Here is a 4,370-nt window from a genome sequence, read left to right as displayed (position 1 = left end):
ATCCCATCTCTACTGGAATAAACCCTACAATAGGCACCAAAGAATCAGTAAGACATGTCATTTAACAGCATTGTCTTGTGACCCCTTCCTATATTCTAACATCCACATGGAGTTTTTCTATCCAGAGAAGTAGACCCTCCCCCCCACTCTTCCCCAGGACCTCCCTTTCCCGATATAAGACAATTAGTTTGGCCAATAAAATATTTTATGTCATGTACCCCTTAAAATCTATTTTAAAGATATTCATCATGTCCTATGAGATGCTTGGAATCTTTAATGATCCTTTTTACTGAAAAGAAAGCCGAGGGCATTAAGAAGGGTGGTTTAGGTTTTGTACTTCAAAATACTGTGCTATAAAGTCTTACTTTTTCTGTTCTGTTCACACTATTTGGTGCAGAGTTAGATATAAAGAGTCTAATAAGGTCTCTTCAAATACTTGTAATGAGTGCTATGATTATTCCATGGAGAGTCGAGGTAACTGACTTTACAACCCGAAGCTCTGAGTCTAGCATACTATTCAGACACTTGTCATTCACACAAAATATTTATATAAAATTAATTGTTATTAAAATTATGATGATATGAATATTCTGAAATTATTTTGATTTTAGGCATAAAGTCAAACACAGTATTAGTATGAAATTTGAACTCAGTCTTAGATCTGTTAATCTAATAATACATTCAGATATAGTTGTTTTAGGTCTACAGACCTGAATTTTATGCAATATGAATTTTCACAATTTACATAGAGAAAAGTCTTCAGTTTGAAAGACTCAGAATTAGCTCTTATTTCCACTGAAAAATGTTTCCACAGGACACAGAAAAGATGAATCAGTGTAGCTTGCCACCAACACACACACACACACACACACACACACACACACACACACACACATATATGTTGTGTGTGTGTATATATATATATATGTATATATATATATATATATATATACCCTCTGAAATTGTATACAAATGAGATCACTTTCTTTGAGATGCATACTATGTGAGAGTCACGGTAATAGAAATCCAGGCTCTAGGATTATTTTAACCCCAGACAAACTCGAGACATCTTAGCTAAAAAAATAAAGTTGAAATGATCTTGCAAGTTCTAGTTTTCTGACTGCTACCCAGAGAAGTTTGTAGCTGTCTTTTGAAAAGAGTTTATTATACAAATTACAGAAAGTTCATTCCCATGCACAGGCTCATACACAGCGGTGCAATGATTTCTGAAAATGCATTAAGTGAACACATACTTCATGTGTAGATAGTATTGTAAACTGGTCTTTCGGCCTCTGACCGGACTTTTGTAAATCATGTAGTAAGTATTATGATATTTTCCATGTGTCCTTCTGCTGTTATTTACTCACATATTCAGTAGAACCTTCTTTCCTAAGGCAGAAATTGGAGCACGTCTCTATTACACTTAAATTTTCATGAAGTTCTAGTCTCTGCAGAAAAACCTAAGTCCTTTCAACACATGTAAGCCTCTGCACTGTCTGCTCATGCTATTCCTTTTACCATGTTACCTAACAGTCATAGACCATGCCTTCTGCTTCAAGTCCAAGCGTCGTGTGACTTTTGCTTCCTTCTGGCATCTATCCTATTTTGTTTCCAGTTACATCATTTATTCCCTGCTTTGATATCCTCTGCCCATGTACCTCCCTGTCTTCTTGTACCTACATTCTTTTGGGACATTTCATTTCTCACCGAGTAGTCTGGGTGACTGAAGAATAAGAATTATGCTCTTTCTAAACTTGTATCTGCATCATCTCATTGAGTGTGTGATACAGAAAGGCTATGACATCAGTGCCTGGCGAGCAGGTGTTTGAAGGGGTGAGCACCTAGGCAGAGGCCCAGGCAGGAGTCAGGCCTCTCACACACTAGTTCTGTTCTGCTTCGCACTCTTGTCTTTGATTTGCTATAGTACCTACTTTCAGAATAGGACAACCAGCTGCCACTGACCCTTGTTCCTGAGAATTTAGCTGTCATGGCAGGCATTGACTGCTGTGTGCTACTTTACATGCACAAATCACCCCTCACCTTAGCTTTGCTGCTTGTCTTTGCTCAAAACACTGCTATAAAAGAGAAGAATCTTGTCTCTCCATCAATCTTCAAATGGTTGATAGCTTAGAGTTTGAGTGGCAGGAAATGCAAACCGTTGAGTTCTCATAGAGTATTTAATAAACATTAGCTACTATCAAATAGAAGACAATGTGATATTTTATTAACTAGCTAAGATTACTTCCTATTTATATTACAAATATTTCATGAATAAAAGTATAAGACCCCATTCATTATGTTACTTTTATTGTTTAGAATACAAACTAATTTTTATAGTCAGTAAGATGGTCCCATAAGTCTGGTGACCGGAGTAAGGTCTCTAGTACATTAGCCATCTATGTGATGGGTAATCTTAGTTGCCAACTTGACTACATCTGGAGTCAACTAAAACCCACAATGCTGGGCACTGCGAGGGATTTTCTTAATCTGAATATTTGAAGTAAGATGCCCCCCAAGTGTGTACCACACCATCTGGTGGCAGCCCACACAAAAGGACACGGAGGAAGGAAACTCCTTTTTTGTGCTTGCCCTTACCCTCAGTGGCACCTTAGTCTTTCTTTTTGCACCTGGTATTCAACAGAACTTTTTCAGGATCCCAATGCAGACCTACAAACCAGCAGCTCCATAGGAATTGTCCAGGACTCAATTGTCATATTGTGACTACAGACATACCCATCTTTGTGAACTGATTAACCACTGTATTATCAACCATTCTGACATGACATTTATCACAGCCTGTAAGCCAGTCTAATAAATCCTTTTTAATGTATAGATGTGGATGTGCAAGTATGTGTGTATGCATGTGTGTATGTGTTTGTATTTATACTATCAGTTCTGTTCATACAAAAGTAATTCAACATACAAAGGTAAAAATAGAGAATCTACTCCATGCAGTTGTCTGCTCATCTCTACACATGACATGGCACATGAACCTACATACACAACACACTCTATTAATAAATAAGAATATTCAAATTGGTTCTGAGAGAGAAAATTGGCAACCAAAACCATGAAATACGAGTTTCATTATCTGTTTTTCATGCAATCTATTTTTCCATACAATATATTTGGATCATAGTCTTTTCCTTCTCCCAACTGTTCCCAGATCTTCCCCATCCTCCTACTGTCATTCTATGAACTTTGTCTTGTCTTGGGTGACAGCTTATTAATTTCTCATAAAATCATATTTTAAGCATCTTATCAAATGGATGTTTGCATGCATTGTTTCTATTAATCAGATTTGAGAGTCAATTTCTCTGCCTTCATCCTCCCTGTGAATACACAATCTAGTTGATAAGACATTTCTTTTCAGTTCTAGGCACGGGTATCTGCATATCTCAGTCTCTTGTGGTATCCCTTGCTTTGTAGAAAGATGATGAATACTTTTCTTCCTTTGGCCTCAGGGGAGACAGCTCTGGCTATGGATATAACACAGAAAAGTAATTCTGAACGTTCCCTCTGTCCTTTATTTATTCTTTCATAGTTTCTTTCCCCTCGGGTTATTTTCATTTGCCTGTAGTTTATTTGTTGATCTGTTCCCAACTCAGATCTTTGCTGCTGATAACCAAAGTGTAATCGTAAGAACTTTAACATTTGTAAAATTCAGTTAAACAAAGTGCACTTGCAAAATATATTTTTGACTCTTGCTTGACTATAAATTGCAGAATGGCTTCTTTTCAAATGTATGCTTATATGTACGTAGTACATGTGTGTGTATGAATCTGCATGCAAGTGTGGTGTGCAAGTTGTGCGTGCGTGCGTGCGTGCGTGCGTGCGTGCGTGCGTGCGTGCGTGTGTGCGTGCGTGCGTGCGTGCGTGCGTGTGTGTGTGTGTGCGTGCGTGCGTGCGTGCGTGCGTGTGTGTGTGTGTGTGTGTGTGTGTGTATGATGGAGGTCCAATATTGACATCAGAAGTCTTTAATCTCTCTTCATCTTATTATTTACTGAGACAGGATCTCTTTGTAAACATGGCTAGCCTGGCTAGCCAGCTTGCTCTGTGGATTCCTTATTTCTCCCTTCCCATAACTGGAAATATAGTTGGGTTGTCATGCCACCCAGAATTAACTTGGAGGCTGAGGATTGTAAATTCTATTCTCACACTTGTGTGATAAGCATTAATCATAGATCTACCTCCCCAACCCATGGATTTCATTCTTTATAGTTATAAATGCATCTATATCAGAGTCAGCTTTCCAGTAAAAATGTTTTATATTTTTGTTTTCTTTGAGAAATTATATAGGTATATAATAAAATGTGACTATCTCAACCCAAATTTATTTCTTCTAACTTGGTCAGATCCTCCCCAATATA

The sequence above is a fragment of the Rattus norvegicus genome, chromosome 5, assembly GCF_036323735.1.
Source record: "Rattus norvegicus strain BN/NHsdMcwi chromosome 5, GRCr8, whole genome shotgun sequence".
Classification (NCBI taxonomy): domain Eukaryota; kingdom Metazoa; phylum Chordata; class Mammalia; order Rodentia; family Muridae; genus Rattus; species Rattus norvegicus.
Note: the sequence above shows the minus strand (reverse complement) of the source record.